The sequence below is a fragment of the Bubalus bubalis genome, chromosome 21 (genome assembly GCF_019923935.1).
Source record: "Bubalus bubalis isolate 160015118507 breed Murrah chromosome 21, NDDB_SH_1, whole genome shotgun sequence".
Lineage (NCBI taxonomy): Eukaryota > Metazoa > Chordata > Mammalia > Artiodactyla > Bovidae > Bubalus > Bubalus bubalis.
The window spans coordinates 56,305,677-56,325,680 of NC_059177.1; the positions used below are offsets into that span (position 1 = coordinate 56,305,677).

The following is a 20,004-nucleotide window of genomic DNA, read 5'->3' on the forward strand; positions in this document are numbered from 1 at the left end:
TGCTTCACCATTTGCACAAAAGAGTCCGTGTTGGCTCTAGGCAGGCTCATGCTGCGTTGTTCCACATGGAAGGGGATATTTTAATTTGGGGTGGCAACTCTCTCTCTCTTTTTTTTTTTTTTTCCATCACGCTCCTGGAAAAATCAAATGAGGAAACATCCTGGCATCTAGCTTAGGAAATAAACCTGATCCGAAGGCTGCCAGGAATAAAAGCTACCAAAACTTTCTCAACTGAGTTTGAGTTTCTATTCTTAAGAAATTAGCTAGAATTGGCCCCACTCTGATTCCAAAGTTAGACTTGTTGGGAAAACTTCTAACACAAAGCATGATAGACGTGCGTGGACATGTAGAAATTCGGTGACATCTTGTTTTTCCCTTTCCTGAATGAGCTCTAATTACAACAGTTGATTGGGTAGCTTAGTGGTGAAGTGCAAATACTTTGGTTTGACAAAGCAGAAGGTTTTATAATAAGTAAACTATCTTTTCTTTTTTTTACTTTAAGCTTCAGTTTCCTCATCTGCCAAATGGGTCTAAGAATACTTTCCTCAGAGATCTCTATGTAAGAGCTAAAGGATTCAGGGGGTAGAGGTCCCCACCTGTCCCCCCCTTCTAAAAATATTCGCATTTATTTGGCTGTGCCAGGTCTTAGTTGCAGCACATGGGCTCTTTGATCTTTGCTGCGGCTTCTTTTAGTTGAGGCGTGTGAACCTTTCCCTGTGGCACGTGGGACCTAGTTCCTTGGCCAGGGATTGATCCTAGGCACCTTGCATTGGGAGCGTGGAGTCCTCGCTGCTGGACCATGAGGGAAGTCCCCATCCACCCCCCTTTTAATTCAGGAATCGAACCCATGCAAAATCCAGGGGTTCCTGGAGCCTGGCACTGAATCCTGCAAGCCCAGCCGCATAACAGCCCCAACTGCAGTTGCACCTTGGATGTGGTAGCTCTCCTGCACAGCGGGGCACAGCGTCAGGTTCATGGTACCCAGTCCGTGCCCTAGCTCATGCATTCTTTCCCATCCCTAGCAGGAAGAAGGACCAGAAACAGTTCCCTTTCATGTGGGGCAGACAGCAATACACGTTGACCATCCAGCCCAGGCTCTGTTAACTCTCCCGCCCTCTGTCATAACACAGTCTGAAGGGACTGGACCATCCGGACACTCTGCAAAACAGCACACTGTTCCACTCTGTTGGTGACATAGTGTGACTAGGACTCGATGAGCAAGATGTGGTCCCAGAGGGTAGGAAATAAACCCTACAAGAAAACAAGGACTCTGGAAGATGGTCAGTTGACCCTAGTAGGTTTCAGGGGCTCACCACATCAATGGTTTGGGGGTGTTCAGGTGGTCTGGGGCACGCCGGGATCACCCTTCCAAGGTAAAGGACATCTGATTGCATCTTGTACCTCCCACCATTCAGAAGGAAGCTCAGCACCCAGTGGACCTCTGCAGGCTGGAGCCTGCATTTCTGATACTTAGGAATTCTTATCCAACCTATTTTCTGAGTGATGTGGAAGGCTTCCAACTTTGAGCAGGTCCTGGGCAGAGAAGAGCCCCGTGGAAGCCTCAGGCTGTCCTGCATAGCAGTTCTGCCTCTTGGCCATATGACCTTGGAGAACCTGTGCTATAAGAAGGAAAAGATGCCACAGGTTTATTGCAAGCCCCCACAGAATCATCACCCAGCTCCCCAGAGTTCTAGAGCAAGGCCGTTCACTCTGTAGCCGAGAATTAGCACCCTCTGAGAAAGTCCTCCTGGCAGAGAGCATGAAGTGAAGCCCACCCAGCCCCTCCTGCATGCATGCTCAGTCGTGTCTGACTCTTTGCGACCCCATGGACTGTAGCCTGCCAGGCTCCTCTGTCTATGGGATATCCCAGACAAGAATACTGGAGTGGGTTGCCATTTCCCACCTCCAGGGGATCTTCCTGACCCAGGGATCAAACCCATGTCTCTGACATCTCCTGCGTTGGCAGGCAGATTCTTTATCACTGTGCCACCTGGGAGGCCCACACAGCATCTCACGCTGGCATCTGTCAGACCTCCCATGGCATGAGGTCAGAGGGCATGACAATCTGAAGTCAGATGGCGTGTCTGGGATGGGGCACAAGTAGGGCAGAAGGCACAAGTAAGCTGCCCAGGCAGATAGCCAAGCCCACCATGTCACTCACCAGTGCTGCACCCACGTGTCCCCTTCATCTCACACCTGTGGCTGCATGAGGCCCCCTGTGGCCACCTGATGAGGAGAGAAAGGGCCAAGCTTGATCCACAGATGGATCTGTTTGGTGTGTGGGTAGAAGCTGAAGATAGAGGCTAGCCACAAAGCAACCTCATTCCGCAGTGACCCTCACAGATGATAAATGAGGCGGAATCTTCCCACTGGGCAGGGCTTTGAGCAGATCACGTGGGCATTGCATCCACTCTGTGGGTAAGAGAAGCTGCCTGAGGTAAGAAATACAGACTTACGGGCAGTGGGAAAAACAGGAAGGATAAATACTAAAGATTGGGAACAAGGAGGTCTGGAAAGCTGGACGTGTGTGGACCCACAGGAGTGGACACAGGGAGGGAAGGTCTTTGTGCCACGAATCAGTGTCCACGGAAAGCATTCATCATTGAAGAGGTACTAGGTGACCAAGCAGAAAGGGCAACTCAGCTACGTCAGCAGTCAGCTTCTGGCACTGATCGCCTCAGCTTTGGCACAGTATGAAGCTTAAGTGGCAGGAGAGAGGCTTTGCATTCACTGAGAATGATTTGGGGACTTCCCCGGGGGTCCACTGGTTAATAATCCACCTCACAACGCAGACGATTTGGGTTCAGTCCCTGGTCGGGGAAATAAAATCCCACGTGCTACAGAGCAAGGAAGCCCACACGCCACTAGTCTATGCACCACAACAAGAGATCCCACATGACGCAACTAAGACCCAACAAAACCAAATATATAGATAAATATTAAAAAGAGGGATGATCTGGTTACTGCCACTGCTGAAAGTCCAATTTTCCAGCAACAAAGATGAACGTGGAGCTGCCAACATGGCACCGTTCTTCAAGGAACTCACTGCCAGTCACTCGGTGGCAAGTTGATCACAGTGGACATCTTCTACTCAGGAGCATTTGTGTTGACTGGGACTGACACATATTTGGACTATGGGGTTAGCTTTCCTGGTTACAGGTTCTCAGCCAGTCTAAAGATTCGCAGAGTGTTTGACCCACTGACATTAGGTCTCAGAAAACATCACATTGGACCAAGGGATTCATTTTACAGCAAAGAAGGTGCAGCCGTAGACATATGACCACGGGACCCGCTGGATTACCACACACCACGTTGCCCAGGAACTGCTGGGCTGGGGGAGGCTATGGGCTTCCCTTGTGGCTCAGCTGGTAAAGAATCTGCCTGCAATGAGGGAGACCTGGGTTGGCAAGATCCCCTGGAGAAGGGAAAGGCTACCCACTCCAGTACCCTGGGCTGGAGAATTCTGTGGACTGTATAGTCCATGGGGTAGCAAAGAGTCGGACCTGACTGAGCGACTTTCACTTTCACTTTTGGACTTATAAGGAGTTCGGGGCTAAAATGTAGATCCGAACCATTAAACCAGCCCCCCAAAAGATAACAGGTTTTGGGTCTCTCTCCCAAATCCAGAAGTATTATCTCATTTCCACCCCCACAGACCTGTAAGAAGGAGGTGCGTGCGTGCTAAGCGCTACAGTCGTGTCCGACTCTTTGGGACCCCGTGGACTGTAGCCTGCCAGGCTCCTCTGTCCATGGGATTCTCCAGGCAAGAGTACTGGAGTAGGTTGCCATGCCCCCCTCCAGGGGATCTTCCCGACCCAAGGACCGAACCCATGTCCCTGGTGTCTCCTGCTTTGGGAGGTGGGTTCTTTACCACTAGTGCTACCTGGGAAGCCCCAAGAAGGAGACACTTTAGTTCTTGAATACTTTCTGACTTGTATCTTTTCTCTCTTCCACACACGCAATAAATTCTGCCTGAAAGCTAATGTACCACCAGGCTCCCTTGAGGACCATTTGCCAAAAGCTGCTTCCCACAGACCTCCCCGGCCTGCCTGGAGGCTTTCTTGGTCAATACCTGGCAAGGCTGCAGCCCTGCTGGGCCAAAGGCTCTGTCATCCCTTCCCCTTCCAAATGTCCAGTGGACCACGATGCTAGCTTTCCAGAGTCATCAGCAAGACATCCTGGCAGGAGGTAGGCTCATACTCAGTTTCTGTTCTTCTCCCAGGTGGATTTTTAGCTCTTTTCAATCCAGCAGTCTCTAGGAAACTCTATCCTATGCCCCCAAAGGCATGGTCAGCAGAACACTGAAGAATGATGAGCTTCTTCTCAGTAACAACCACTTCCCTCTTGTCTCCTAAGCAGATCTGGCTTTCCCGAGAAGTGGCAATGATGTCATGTTGGAGGGGCTGCCTTACAGTGGGCTGTGCAGCCCCTGGCCTCTGGCTGAACTGCCTCATCATCTGCAAAGACCATGTTCTCACAGGCAACAGAGGTGAAGGAAGCAGTCGGGAACCTAAAAACCTGTCCTTCCCCTTCATAGCCCCACCCCACCCCACTCTGTAGATGCTGTTGGGATGGAACTTGGTATATTCAAGAATTGTTATATTAAAAATGTTTGATAGGTCAAAACTAAAACACTTTAGCAGGAAAAAAAAAAAAAGAGAGAGATGCAACTCAGGGACCCACTTGGGGAAAAAATCGTTTTCCTCTTTCAGGATTCATCTTAAACTGAAACCATGAATGGGTGCTGCCTACAATACGCAGAAATAGCAGAGCTGGGGTGTCAGTAGGTAAAGTTAGGAGTGACTCCTGTCCCCGTACTCCGAGTGAGCCACAGGGAGAATCTGGACTTTCCATCCCCACCACCCTAGGCTCTGTGGGTCTCAAGGTCTGGGCTCCCAGCAGGGGGATGGTTCCACCAGGATACACAAGAATCCCACTAAACTTTCAGCTCTAGTCACTACCTGATTGCTTCAGGTTCCTTGTGCCAAGAGACCAGCAAGCAGGAAGAGAAGTCAACCTCCAGGCAGATGAATAAACTATGACATCAAAAAGAGACCAGACTGCTGTTATACCATCGGACAGAGAAGAATGAATTCAACCTTCCAGGCGACGCTTGTGAGCGTTTCTTGGTTCTTCTTTAAAAAAAAAAAAATATATATATATATATATATAATTTTATTTGTTTACTTTTGGCTGTGCTGGGTGTTCGTTGCTGTGCTGCTTTTTCTCTAGTGGCAGCAAGCGAGGCTACTCTGGTTGCGGTGTGTGGGCTTCTCATTGCAGTGGGTCCTTTGTTGCAGAACACAAGCTCTAGGGCATGTGGACTTCAGTAGTGGGCTCAATAGTTGTGGTACATGGGCTTAGTTGCCCCGGGGCACGTGGGATCTTCCCAGACTAGGGATTGCACCTACGTCTCCTGCATTGGCAGGCGGCTTCTTTACCACTGAGCCGCTAGGAAAGTGCCCCGGCAGGTGTATTGATCATGACGTCAGGAATAGACAGGGCTGCTGTTATATGACAGGACAGAGAAGAATACACTCGATGGTCCAGATGATCCTCTTGACTGTTGCTTGGTTCTTCTTTGACCAATTTTGATGGTAAATAGACAGATGCAGCAACCATAACCAAAATGAGCGTGGTGACCGTGGTCTCAGACCTCTCAGGGGTGAAGGTCTGGGCAGTCTGGTTAGGTAAGCCACCTAGACCAGCAGAGGAGCCAGCTGAGGTTTGTGGGGGGGGGGGGTGGCATCTAGAATGGGTACTAGGAGGGAGATAATGATATACTAGCTGGAGCGTGAGAGCTGTAGCTAATTCCACTAACTGAAAGTTTCCCCAGAAAAACAAATGGGTCAGAATCCTGGAAGAGATTGTCTGGGATAGCGTTAACTTATTTAATGAAGGAGAAGGTCCAGATGGTATGGAACTGCAGCGAATGGTGTGGTGTGCATCCAAGTCTCCTACAGGGCTGAGGCGCCAGCTGCCAGGAATCTTGCCCTCTCATGATGGATCTGTCCTGTCCAAGGTTAGGACCCCTCCTTAGGGACAGCCCCAGCCAGTCAGCCAGTGAGTAGCCAAACTGGGGGGGGGAGGTGGGGTGGGGTGGTGGCGGTGTTGTTAGTCATGGTTTAGTTGCTAAGTCATGTCCGACTCCTTTGCAACCCCATGGCCTATAGCCCGCCAGGCTCCTCTGTCCATAGGATTTCCCAGGCAAGAATACTGGAGTGGGTTGCCATTTCCTTCTCTCGGGGGTCTTCCTGACCCAGGGATCGAACTTGTGTCTCCTGCATCGCAGGCGGCCTCCTGCATTGCAGGAGGATTCTTCACCACTGAGCCGCCAGGGAAGCCCCAGATCAAGGGTACCAGGGCTCAAACCCCCACCCTGTCAATTGAGGACAGCTCTGGAGGTCTCTCCTACTCCCTCGCAGGTGGTGTTGCTGACAGCACTTTCCAGTAAAGCGCCCGCATGCAATCCTCCTCAGAGTCTGTTTCCTGGGGAACCTGTCCCAACGCACCGCGCACATCCTCAGCCACACCAGTTAATATCAAACCAAGATGCCAAGATGGTCGTACCAACTTACATTCCTGCCAGCAACGCCTGAGAGTTCCGTTTGTTCAGCACCCTTGCCAAATCCTGGTATTGTTTGGCTTTTTATTTATAGCCAGTCGGGTGGGTGTGAAATGGAATTTCATTGTGGTTTGAATTTGCATGTCCCTGATGACTAACGGGGCTGAGCGCGTCTTCACGGGTTTGCCGGCCGTTCGGATGTTCGCTGTGGGGGAACAGTCCCAGGCCCTTTGCCAGGTCTGCTTTCACAGACCCGTTCATTTACCACTGCCCACGAAGGGAAGAAGTAGAGGACTAAGCCCAAGGAGAACGTTTTACAAATAATTTTATGTATGTATTTATTGTTGGCCGTGCTGGGTCTTCGGGGCTGCACGGGCTTTCTCTAGTTGCCGTGAGCAGGGGCTGCTCTCTAGCTGTGGGGAAAGGCCTCTCGCTGTGGGGGCTTCTCTGGTTGCGGAGCGCGAGCTCTCAGCGCGCGGGCTTCAGCAGCTGTGGCTCCCCGGCTCTAGAGCGCAGACTCAGTCGTTGTCCCGCACGGGCTTTGTTGCCCCACAGCATGTGAGATCTCCCCGGATCAGGGATCAAACCCATGTCTCCTGCATTGGCAGCCGGATTCTTTAGCATGGAGCCACTGGGGAAGTCCCAAGGAGAACTTTAAATAGCCCTCCTGAGGGCCAGCAGTCTTGACGAATCTTTCGTCCTCTCTCACCTGACATCCGAGCGGTGTGAGAGTTGATGGACTGTTCCCTCCTCCTATCACCTTCTGCTCTTGGCTTCCCCGACAGTGCACAAACCTAGTGTTCTCTGCCTCTCCGGCTGCCCCTTCTCTGTCCCCTCTGCAGGCTCGACCTCCTGCAAAGGCTCTACCGTGAACTGTTGGGGTTCCTCCGGGAGTAGCCCTTGGCCCTGTTTCCATCTTACTCTGACCTTCTCTGTCTCTTCCACATCCACTCTCCCGCTTCTCTGCCTCTGGAAGCTGATTATATGGGCACCTTGAGTGGGCTTGCCTGTTCTTGACTTTCAGATTGGACTTTAGTCACTGCTGCATAACAAGTTACCTCACGATATAGAGGCTTAAGAATGCTACCATTTTATTCTCTCTCATGATGCCTTGGGTTGGCTGGGCTCACCTGGGGTCCCTTCTGCTCCATCTGATGTCGTGCCGTGGTAGGCCACTGGGGACTCCACTGGAGCATCCAAGATGGCACTCTCGTGTCTCCTGGCGCTTGGTGGGGATGGCCAGAAGTTTGGCTACAGTGAGACAGGGAAGCCTGAAGCTCTCTTTGCAAGTCGTTTCGGGGCCTCTCCTTCTCCATGAGCCCTTTCTCTCCCGTGGTCTTTCCAGACTTCTCACATGGTAGTTCAGGGCTTCTCAAACTGCGGAAGCTGAAACCACCTGGCCCCTTGAATTGTGAGCCCCGAGCTGGCGCGTCACCCTGGTGCCTCTGTTGGTTACAGCAGGTCCCCGGACCAGCCCAAATACGACACTGGCGGGGACTGCGCAAAGGCATGCGCGCCAGGCACCATGATTCCTTCGGGGCCATCTTTGGAGCCTAGCCTCTTTGGAGACAATCTCCTACCCCGTCTCCAAGCTCCCCCTCTTGTGCAAAGTGAATGTTTTCCCCCACTTCCCCTGATCCCCAGATTCTCACCCGATTTCAGCCCCAAGGGCAGGGCAGAAGTCTGGCTTCTCAACCAGTTGTTGATGAGGCACTTGGGCCAGGCTCCTCTTGATCTGAAGGCCTGGGGACTAGAGAGAAGGCATCTGCCCCCCGTACCTGGCATATACGTGAGACGGGAACTGCAGCACCACAATATGTACTCCATTCAGAAGCGGAGGCAGCGCAGGCACAGGCCCATCACAATTCTGAAATTCTGCCGGGTGCAGTTCTCCGTGCTCCAGAGCTGAGGAATGAGTGTTGACTGGGGCCCAGGTCTGCTCCCTGGGAATGGTTCTACTTGGCTCCACCCTCTGAGTCATCCTTCTTTTCCTTAAGAAACGGTTCCTGTTTGCCTGATTGCTGCCCTTAGGCACTTGGGAGTCACAAAGGCCAAGCTGTTTTATCATGTTTCTTTTTAAAATTTTAATCATTTTTTCAACCCTTTGACCCCCTTCACCCATAAAATTACATATAATGCGTGTCTATATACATATGCATACACACAGTATGTATTTTTATTTTACATACAGTTGGCCCTCCATACACAGATTCAACCATCCGTGGGTCGAAAATATTTGGGAAGAAAATTCCAGGAAGTTTCAAAAAGTGAAACCTGAATTTGTTGCATTCCAGCGACATTTTTTTTCCCTGCGAAAAGCTTTCTTGTTTCCATTTGGCCCGTGGTTTGGGAGAGGGCGCCAGGGTGGGAGAGGGCGCCAGGGCAGTTAAAAAGCTGCCTAGTGGCTGCAGGCAGAAGCCGTGATACCAGGAGTTTGCCCGAGAGGCTCCCAGTTGTTCTGGAGGGTGATCCTTGCAGAGGTTAGGCAGGTGGTCGCCCTTCTTCTTGATGATTTTCACCTCCTCATCCAGGAAGAGGCTCTCCAGAAAGTCACGGAGGTGGCGTCTGTGCAGACAGAACTCAGAACTTGCAGATCCCAAAGGGCCCAGTTCAGGTTGTTCTCCAGGACCCTAATGGCTTGCCGAGCATCCAGGTTTTATCTATACCTCACTCATGTTGGGATGGCTCCTGCGTATCCTGGAAGTGTGGGCGGCAGCCACGTGCATCTGCAAAAGACACTCTGCAGCATCATATTTCTCTTCCTCCAACTCACCCAAGAAGTGGTCCACGCCCTCCGGAGCCATGTGGTCACTGGTGGAAATAGACACCCAGAGAGACGTGGGTGTGGAAGGCCCGAAGATGCATGTTGATGGGGTGGCTGATGGTGGCCTCCACCACAGTGGAGTAATTCTGAGGAATGCGGGAGCTCCATTGATCTGCAATAAGGAGCTAAGATCAGAGCGTGGTGCTAGCTGGTCTTGGAGGCCGAGGATGGCTGAGAGATTGGTGCCAAAGGTTGTAGCTGGGAAAGAGGTTGGAGGGTGGCCGAGGCTGGAAGAACAGGTGTCCCTGGTTCTGTTCAGTCCAATCACTGTAGAAATCAGAGACAGATTCCAGGGATTGAGGTGCACACCCCCCCACACACTAAAAGCTATTTACTGTTGTATTTACAACTATTTATATAACATTTGCATTTTATTAGGTATCATAAGCAATCCAGAGAGGATTTAAATTGTATGGGAGGATATGTGTAGGTTATATGCAAATATTAGGCCATTGGGAAGTCACGGAGGTGGCGTCTGTGCAGACAGAACTCAGAACTTGCAGATCCCAAAGGGCCCAGTTCAGGTTCTTCTCCAGGACTCTAATGGCTTGCCAAGCATCCAGGTTTTATTGATACCTCACTCAGCTTGGGACGGCTCATGTGTGTCCTGAGGTTAAGATATCGCTCTCCAATTCAGGGGGTGCAGGTTCGATCCTTGATTGAGTAGCTAAGATCCCACATGTCTCGGAGCCAAAACCCCAAAACATAAAACTGAAGCAATATTTACCAAACTCAATCAGTTCAGTTCAGTCGCTCAGTCATGTCTGACTCTTTGCGACCCCACGAATCGCAGCACGCCAGGCCTCCCTGTCCATCACCAACTCCCGGAGTTCACTCAAACTCACATCCATCGGAGTCAGTGATTCCATCCAGCCATCTCATCCTCTGTCATCCCTTTCTCCTCCTGCCCCCAATCCCTCCCAGCATCAGAGTCTTTTCCAATGAGTCAACTCAATAAAGACTTCTAAAAAAATGGTCCACATAAAAAAATACATCTGAAAAAAAACCCAAACACTACAAATAACTGGCCATCGTATATAAGAGATTTGAGTATCAGTGGCTTTTGGTATACATGGGGGTCCTAGAATGAATCCCCCATGGATCCTTAGGGACAACTGTATACATGTAATATCTCTGTTCCTCTCAGTCCGAATTAGTAAAATGAAAGCTTTTGTGCATTTCCTATATAGTAAATGATCTACTCTATTAGGCAAAAGCCACAGCTTTCCCAAACATTTCTTCCCAAACAAAGACCCTGTGGTTCACATGCAGGTTGCTAAGGGACACACCTTCTGAGATTCCTAGAAGCATGTTGTCTGGCCAAGAGGCCCTGTCTGTGTACCCTGAAATGCATCTAAGGTCTTAAGAAGGGGTCTTGTGTCTGCATTTCGGATCTGATCTTGACCTGAAGGCCACCTCTCACAGGCAGCACCCTGGATTTGATCTTTGCCACCAGGTTCCTTCCCTCTCCCGGGTTCTTATTTCCCTTGAGAATTTTTTGGGGGCCTAGAGGTTAGAAACGAGAAACAGTCTCATTTTCCAACCTACCAAGTTTGAGATAAGAAGCATTTCCTCTAGATTCCAGAGGAATACAGAAAAGCTCTTTCTCGGTCTCATCCTGTCTCCATCCCTCAGCTGAGATGAACCAGTTGGTTCTTTCAGCATTCTGCCTTGACGTCTCCTCAGCCAGAGCAACGAGTCCGTGAACTATATTTTCTGTTTTCTCTGTTATTACAGGGAACACTGAATTCTTCTGTCAATACAGAAGTTGGGTCCCCTTTCCTCAGGCTCCCATAACAATTCCCTCACAGTCTTGTAGATTCCAGTACAGCCTCTTCAAGGCCGCCAGTACTCTGCCCCCTGCCCTATTCCTATGTTTTCAGTGGTATGTATGAGAACCCCAAGTAGATAGCAATGCCTCATATAGACACAAATAGGCTGTATCTATGGCTGAATAGCAATCCCAGCAAAATTGAAAACAGCAGCAATTTATAATCTTGCAGTTCTGTGGATTGGCCAGCTCAGCTCCCCATGGTGTTGGCTGGGCCAGCCATCTTTGTGGCCCCGTGGATTGTAGCCCAACAGGCTCATCTGTCCATGGAATTTTCCAGGCAAGAATACTGAAGTGGGTTGCCATTTCCTACTCCAGGGGAGCTTCCTGACCCAGGGATTGAACCTGTGTCTCTTTCGTCTCCTGCATTTCAGATTCTTTGCCTCTGAGCCATCGGGGAAGCCGAAAAAAGGTGCCACTTAGAACAACAACAACAAAATAACTTTAGCCAGGAATAGTGGCTCTCGACCCTGGCTGTGTACTCAAATCACGCGGGGAAATTTTTTTAACATATCAGTGGCCAGACCTACCCCCAGAGGTTCTGATTTAATTCATCTGGTTTAGTGAGTGCGCATTTGTTTTTCTCATAACTCACCAGGTGATTTGAAGGTGCATGTAGGGCTGAGAACTACTCTGAGAAAGGAAGTGCCTGTGTTGGGGCTGGGAAGAGGGATACGGTGACCAGCCATCCCAGTTTGCCAGAAGCCCCAGTTTTAGTCCTGAAAGTCCAGTATCTCAAGAAGCTCTCTCAGTCCTGAGTAAACTGGGCCACCTGTCAGGGAAATGATATGCAAATATTGATTCATGGTACTTACAGTTAGGATTTTCTTTGAAGTGCCAGGTTTGAAGCCAAAGTACTTTTAAACTTAGGAAATAAAGAGCAAAAAGCTGCCTACTGTGGCCAACAGTCTGAAATGCACAGGAGACCAAGGGCAGGGATGCGGTTAGTTAGGGCAGCATCTCTCAAACCTTGGTGTGCTTGAGACTCACTGCAGGGTCCTGTAAAATGCTACCTCTGACCAGCAGGTCTGAGGTGGGTTTGAGACTGTGTGTTTCTAACAGGCTCCCAGGAGATTCTGGGGCTGCCTGTCAGGGACAATATGTGGAGAAGCAAGAGTCTAGAGAGATGTAACTTCTCCCTCTTTTTAATAGAAAACCACAATCACAGAAAGATAACCAAACTGATCACATGGATCACAGCCTTGTCTAACTCAATGAAACTATGAGCCATGCTGTGTAGGGCCACCCAAGATGGACGGTGGAGAGTTCTGACAAAACGGGGTCCACTGGAGAAGGGAATGGCAAACCACTTCAGTATTCTTGCCTTGAGAACCCCATGAACAGTATGAAAAGGCAAAAAGATAGGACACTGAAAGATGAACTCCCCAAGTCGGTAGGTGCCCAGTATGCTACTGGAGAAAAGTGGAGAAATAACTCTAGAAAGAATGAAGAAACGGAGCTAAAGCAAAAACAACGCCCAGGTGTGGATGTGATTGCTGACAGAAGTCAAATCAAGAAGATTAAACCAGACCATCCTAAAGGAAATCAGTCCTGAATATTCACTGGAAGGACTGACACTGAAGCTGAAGCTCCAATACTTGGCCACCTGATGTGAAGAGCCAACTCGTTGGAAAAGACCCTGACTCTGGGAAAGACTGAAGGCAGGAGGAGAAGGAGATGACAGAGGATGAGACGGTTGGATGGCATCACCGACTCGATGGACATGAGTTTGAGTAAGCCCCAGGAGTGGGTGATGGACAGGGAAGCCTGGAATGCTGCCGTCCATGGGTGTGCAAAGAGTCAGACATGACTGAGTGACTGAACTCAGTAGTTGTGGTACACGGGCTCAATTTGCTGCACGTGGGATCTTCTTGGATCAGGGATCAAACCTGTGTCTCCTGCATTGGCAGGCAGAATCTTTACCACTGAGGCACCAGAGAAGCCCTGTAACTTCTCTCTTACAACACACATAACCTTGAGGGAATTCCTTCTTCTTTCAGACCTTTTGATTTATCAGGTGTACATTGGGGATACTAATCCCCCCATCACAGGGTAACACCCAGGAGTTTTCATGCTAGAAGTGAACTGTTGTGAAGATTCAGAGTGCCTGGTGTGTTGTTGGGGGCTGCCTGGATGTAAGCCATCTTTCCAACCTCATCATCACCCAACTTTAGCCTCTCATGCTTTCAGGGCTCTGATTGGTTTCTTACACAGTTAGCAGAATCCTTGGGGAGCAGGCACTTCAAGGGCAGTTGCTGACGTGTTCAGAGGGATGCTGAGTGGAGGCGGATGACTGCAAGCCAGTGCCAGGGCATGGGGCCAGCTGCACCTGTGATCTAACCATCCGTGCACCCTGCAGAGAAAAACCTCATTTCATTTAGAGGCGATGTTGGCAGTCAACATTTTTTATTTCAAGGCAAAAAGAAAAGAGAAGTGCTATAGGGAGAAAGTTTTTCTCTTAATCACTATTGTCAGAAAGTTCAGGTTGGAGGAAATGTTAAAGAAGGAAAGTATGAAACATAAATAGCCTCAGAAGTACTGTCTTTGGAATCAGCAATTCTGGTTCCATCACACACTATGCTGTATGACCTTGGGTAAATTGCTCCTGCTCTTTGAGCCTCGGTGACTCCTCTGTAAAATGAAGACGAGAATCCCTATCTAGTTAGCTGGTGCCGCCTCCCTTCCAACATGGGTATCTGTGACTCATCCTGTCTCTCTCTGTCTGCTGCTGGGTGTCAGGGCTCCTCTGGGGAGCCAGGACCATTGAGGCTGCAGGCTGACAGCCTAGGGCCAAAGGGCTCTACAGACCCTTCTTGTCATTGTTCAATTTGTTGTTCTTGTTGTTCAGTCTCTAAATCGTGTTTGCAACCCCGTGAACCGCAGCACAGCAGGCTGCCCTGTCCTTCACTATCTCCTGGAGTTTGCTCAAACCCACGTCCATCGAGTCAGTGATACTTTCCAACCATCTCATCCTTGGTCACCCCCTTCTCCTCCTGCCTTCAGTCTTCCCCAGCACCAGGGTCTCTTCCAATGAGTTGGCTCTTTGCATCAAGTGGCCAAAGTATTGGAGCTTCAGTTTCAGCATCAGTTTCATGAGCCAACACTAAACTTTAAGAGACTTGCAATAAAATCCTGGAGTCACAACGCTTTCAGAAAATGCTTTGGATCTTAAAACACTGCAGCCTGGACTTCCCTGGTGGTCCAGTGATTAGGAATGCGCCTGCCCATGCAGGGAGCAAGGGTTGAATCCCTGGTCTCGGAAGATCGAAAATGCCAAGGAGCAACTAAGCCCACGTACCGGAACTACTGAAGCGCTCGCACCCTAGAGCCTGCCCTCGGCAACAAGAGAAGCCACCACAAGAGAAACCCATGTACTGCATCTAGAGAAAGCGCATGGCAACCAAGGCCCAGCAGAGCCAAAAAAAAAACAAAAAACCAGCCCTCTGCAGCCCCTTCCTGCCATGATTTTGTACTCTCCTGATTGCCACAAGCCTTACCCCTTGGAGTCCTGACAGCTGCTGACCCCTCACACTTGCTGGGCCCTGGGGGCTTTGCTTTTGCATCCCTTTTTCTTTCCTCTGCGCTCTGAGGTGTTGGATACTGGCAGGCCCGCTGGAGACCTTACAGTGTGCCCGATGCTGCCTCAAGCACTTTTAATGCGTTCATCCTCCTGCCCGGCCTATGAGATAGATGCTATTATTAGCCTGCAATTCCGTAAGTGAGGAAACACACAGAGACTAGGGGAACTACCCATGCTCACACAGCTGGGAAGTGGCAGTGCTGGGGGCCCTGGCTCCTGAGTGGTGTGTCAGCCTTGATACACGCTTCCTCTGCCAGAGACACTGAGCCCTTGCTCCTCTTTATTTTTCCCAAACTATTGTTTGTTTTTCTGATGATAATAAAAATACATGCTCATAAGAAAAACAAAAACGGGAACATGTAAAGAAACAAGTTAAAAAAAAAGGTCTCAAACTTTCACTCCCGGCCCCTCCCTAGAAGTAGTAGCATTTGGGGGTCATGTTAGCAGATGGTCACAAGTGTGTGTAATACAAGATGGGATATTATCATCTGTATGTACTGAAAAGCTACAATGATGAGAGAATGATCTAGAACTCACACAGGAAGCCATTCAGGTGGGTTCAGATCTGCCAGCCTGTGTCCTCTGCCTGTGTGATGCTGGGCATTTCAGTTTTCTGCAAAATGAGAACCTCCTAGAACAACAGGCTTAAAAACTTCAGTGAGATAACAGAGGAGAAATGCTCAGCATGGTTTCTGACAGCCAGTGAGCACTCCCTAAAAATCTAGTTGTGATTATGATTCATGGCTGATGGGAGCTCTTTCGGTTGGGAGCCACAGGGCCACGGAAAATTCATTCTCTGGCTACGGAGAGAAGCAAAGAGTGAAGGTCGCAGATGGTGTGAAGGCTGAAGGGAGACACCCAGCATGAAAGCCAGGCCTGCCGTCATGACCTGGAGGACCAGGAGCAGCTTAGAAAGTGAGGTGTGTGTTGGGGTGGGGGGACAGGATATGGATTGGGTACTGGGGTGGGGCAAGGGCTGGAGGAGTCCCTGGGGTAAAGACCTAGGACCCCGCCCTTGATGGGGAGCCCTCTCTTTCGCGGGCCGAGTGTACTGGGTCCCCCGGTCTGGATAATCACCCTGGCGCTGAAACTCGCCCAGCAGTCTCCTCCCTCCGAGTAAATAGGTGTTGCTATTCTAAGCCGGCCTGAGAGAAAAATACTTGCTTTGCTTTGGAAGGATTTTTTTTTTTTTTTTTAAGCCGTGAAAATAACAGGGCAGTAGGCTGACTATTTTAGGCTGGGGCCTTTGGCTGGCTTTCAAAGGCCCGGCCCAAATGAGATCTATTTAGAAACAGGTCGCGCTGCACACTCCGCACGCGTTGATCGTCCGGTAGAACAAGCCTGGATGGAGGCGTCCTAGAGATTCTGGGGCGCGGACCCGAGCAGCAGCGTTGGAGGGAATTGCGGGCCGCTGTTTACCCGGGGACTGTAAACGCGAGGCCCGCCTCTCTCGCTCTGAGCCTCTGCGCTCTCCCCACACCTGCTCCGCCGCAGCCCCTATGAGTCCTCAGGGGGCGGAGCCCGCAGTCTGTCTCTCCACTTTAGGAATCCCTGGTCGGGGTGGGATTGGAATATGGGGAATGCTCCCCACCTTCTCTATAAATCAGCCGGGTAGGCGGCAGCGTCGGGGCCAGGGAGGAGCCTGCCCTCTGGAACAGGGCTGAAATTTTCCACTCTCAGTGGGTCACAGGGTGCCTCTGGGGACTGAGAAAGACACTCCGGAGGTGACGGCCTGAGATGGAGTAGAAATACCTGAGCTGAGGAGACTGGAATCTTGACCCTGGCCCTTACAAGCTGTGTGACCTCGGAGAGGTAACTTAACCTCTCTGATTCTTTGTTTTCTTTTTAGTGAAATGGAGCTTCTAAAGCAAACCTAGGGCTTCACTCATAGCTCAGTTGGTAAAGAATCCGCCTGCAATGCAGGAGACCCCGGTTCGATTCCTGGGTAGGGAAGATCCCCTGGCCAAGGGATAGGCTACCCACTCCAGTATTTGTGGATTTCCTTTGTGGATCAGCTGGTAAAGAATCCGCCTGCAATGTGGGAGACCTGGATTCGATCCCTGGGTTGAGAAGGTCCCCTGGAGAAGGGGAAAAGTCTTACTCACTCCAGCATTCTGGCCTGGTGAATTCCATGGACTAAGTCCATGGGGTCACAAAGAGTCGCACATGACCGAGTGACTTTCACTTTCAAAGCAAAGCTTACAGGACAACAGGAAAGATTTAAGAAGATAATGTATTTAAAAACATCTAGCAGAGGAACCTGGTAGGCTGCAGTCCATGGGGTCGCTAAGAGTTGGACACAACTGAGCGACTTCACATTCACTTTTCACTTTCATGCATTGGAGAAGGAAATGGCAACCCACTCCAGTATTCTTGCCTGAAGAATCCCAGGAACAGAGGAGCCCAGTGGGCTGCTGTCTATGGGGTCGCACAGAGTTGGACACGACTGAAGCGACTTAGCAGCAGCAGCAGCAGCACATATAGAGTGGCCACCAAATCTGGAAGCACAGAGGAGTTTTTAAGAATAAGTGGTTTGTTGATTATACATAAAAAAATTTTCTTCCAAATGTTAGGGTCACCCTGTGGTGGTAATAATACCTAGCACTTATATGGTTCTTATCATGTGGCAGGCACTGTTCTAAATGCTTTACATATATAAACTCATTAAGTAAGTAGGTGTTAGTCGCTGAGTCGTGCCCGACTCTTTGCCACCCCCATGGACTGCAGCCCACCAGGCTCCTCTGTCCATGATTTTCCAGGCAAGGATATGGAGTGGGTTGCCATTTCCTTCTCCAGAGGATCTTCCCAACCCAGGGATCGAACCTTCGTCTCCTGCACTGCAGGCAGATTCTTTACCAGCTGAGCTACAAGGGAAGCCCCATAAACTCATTAAGTCTTCATAACAACCCTATGAAGTTGGTGCTACATTATCCCCATTCTATAGATGAGGAAACTGAGGCTCAACATTAAACAACTTACCCAGGATTGTACAGCTAGCAAATGGCAGAACCAAGAATCAAACTCAGATTGTTAACCTTTACACATTAGTTAACCATTTGCTAGAATCCCTTTTTCAGATACAACTGATGGCTTGACCCTCAGATAATGCTAATAGGTAAAAATATGACCGGAACAATTATGATGGTCACGGACCCCCAACACTGCAAAGAATCTTAAGAGGTAACCCAGCAACTGTGGTCTTGACCTTCTGCCTTTGTCAGTCAAGAATAGACTGAAAACATTTGGGAGGTAATTGCCAAATTTCTTTTTTTTCACTTTGTTACTCCCAGCTGTTAGGTGAGAGGTAGTCTCTCAGTGTGGTTTCTCTTTTTAGGGTGGTGGCTATATTTTCATATGTTTCATTTATTTGCATGTTCCCTCCTGTGAATTGTCTGTTTATATCTTTTGACTGTTTTTCTACTTGGTCTTTTCTTGCTGACTTTTAGAGCTCTCTTTATTAAAAGAAATGAATCCTTTGTGAATTGAGTTGCAAATATTGTTTCCTGGTGTGCCATTTGACCTTTGATTTTGCTGGAAGTATTTATCATGTTGCTGAAAGTTGACTTTTATGTGGTTCAGTGTATCAATTTTTTATAGCCTCTGGCATTTGTATATAGTGCTTAGAAATGCCTTCCTGCACTGAGAAAAATTTGTTTCCATGTTTACCTTTAGTATTCTTAGGGTTTCTCTTGTTAATGTTTAAATCTTTCAGTCATTTGGGTTTTATTTCAGTGTAATTTGCAAGCTAGAGATCAAACTTTCCCCTCTTCTTTTCTAGATGGTAGGAAAACAGCACTTTTCTTCTACGTGCCTGGCACGTACACGTGTATCATTGGGATCATTTCTGCCCCATTCTCCTTGGGTCCGATTTTAATAGGAAAATTCAGCCTTAGTTTGGCATATTCGTTTCCTGGACTGACACAGCAAAGTACCACAAACTGGGGTGGGGGTGGGGGACATAAAGCAATAGAAATGTACTCTCTCACCATTCTGGAGGCCAGAAGTGTGAAATCAGGGTGAGCCTGTGGGTCACATCCTTCCCTGCCCTTCTCTTAGCGTCTGGTGGTGGTCTCAATCCTTGATTAGCAGCTGCATCACCCCAGTCTCTGCTCCTATTGTCACGTGACCTTCTAGGACCAAACACTTGCAGTAAATGTATAAGAAGTTAATTTATTTGTTGTAAAAAATAATTCGCACATATTAATTTAAAAAATACCGATTCTCCAAGAGTCAAAGGTCACAAACAAGCAAGCCAGAAAACAAGGAATATAGATGTGGGGAAATACTCACCTGCTGATTAGTGAAAAATATACAACCTAACCCAGGGATATGATACTTTGCCTTTTTCTAATACCCAAAAGGGAAAAAACAACAACTTAGACTGGCAAAGAAATGGTGAAACCGGCAATCTCAGGGCTGGAACCTTCTGGAAAACTTGTGGGCAATACAGATCAAGGGTCATTTAAATTTTTCTTCCAATTGACCCAGTAATTCTACTTCTGGGGCTGTATTCTAGAGGAATCATCCTAAGTAGGGAAAAAGCTATTTGAAAAGGCAGAGAGGGGCTTCCCTGGCAGCCCAGTGGCTAGGACCCCACATTTACGCGGAGCACAGATTCAGCCCCTGAAAAGGGAACCGAGGTCCGGAAACCAGACCCCGCAAGCCATTTAGTGGGGCCAAAAAAAAGGTAGAAAAAAGGGACATTTATTGGATCCACGCTAAATGCCAAACTCTTCGCAAGCTTTTCTCATTTAATTCTCTCCATAGGTGGCGCTAGTGATAAAGAACACACCTGCCAATTCAGGAGACGTAAGAGACTTGGGTTCAATCCCTGGTTGGGAAGATCCCCTGGAGGAGGGCACTGCAACCCACTCCAGTGTCCTTGCCTGGAGAATTCCATGGACAGAGGAGCCTGGCGGGCTACAGTCCGTGGGGTTCCAAAGAGTCAGACAGGACTGAAGCGACTTAGCACGCTGCACACATAACCTCCTGAGGTCAGCATTCTTAGCTCCATTTACTGGCAAGGAAACCAAGGTTCTGTGAGGTTAGGCCTTGTCCAAGGTCACACAGCCTCTAAGTGACAGGGCTGAGCTTCCAGTTCTAAGGCCCCTGGGTTCCCAGCTCCCCATGGCTGCTTGGGAGGCAGAGCACACCGGCTGCTCACCCATCAGCTACACGTGGGAGGTGGGGCCAGGGGTTCCACT

At 49.3% G+C, this 20,004-nt stretch overlaps 1 long non-coding RNA gene across 1 annotated transcript; it reads right to left on the minus strand.

Moving 5' to 3' along the window:
- Positions 1–6,371: 6,371 nt before the first annotated feature.
- Positions 6,372–19,231, minus strand: LOC123330999. Its single transcript, XR_006547381.2, has 4 exons — positions 19,091–19,231; positions 18,787–18,930; positions 13,431–13,573; positions 6,372–9,656 (listed from the first exon to the last, which is right to left on the minus strand). It is a non-coding gene; the product is annotated as an uncharacterized LOC123330999 (long non-coding RNA).
- Between the last annotated feature and the right edge of the window lie 773 nt (positions 19,232–20,004).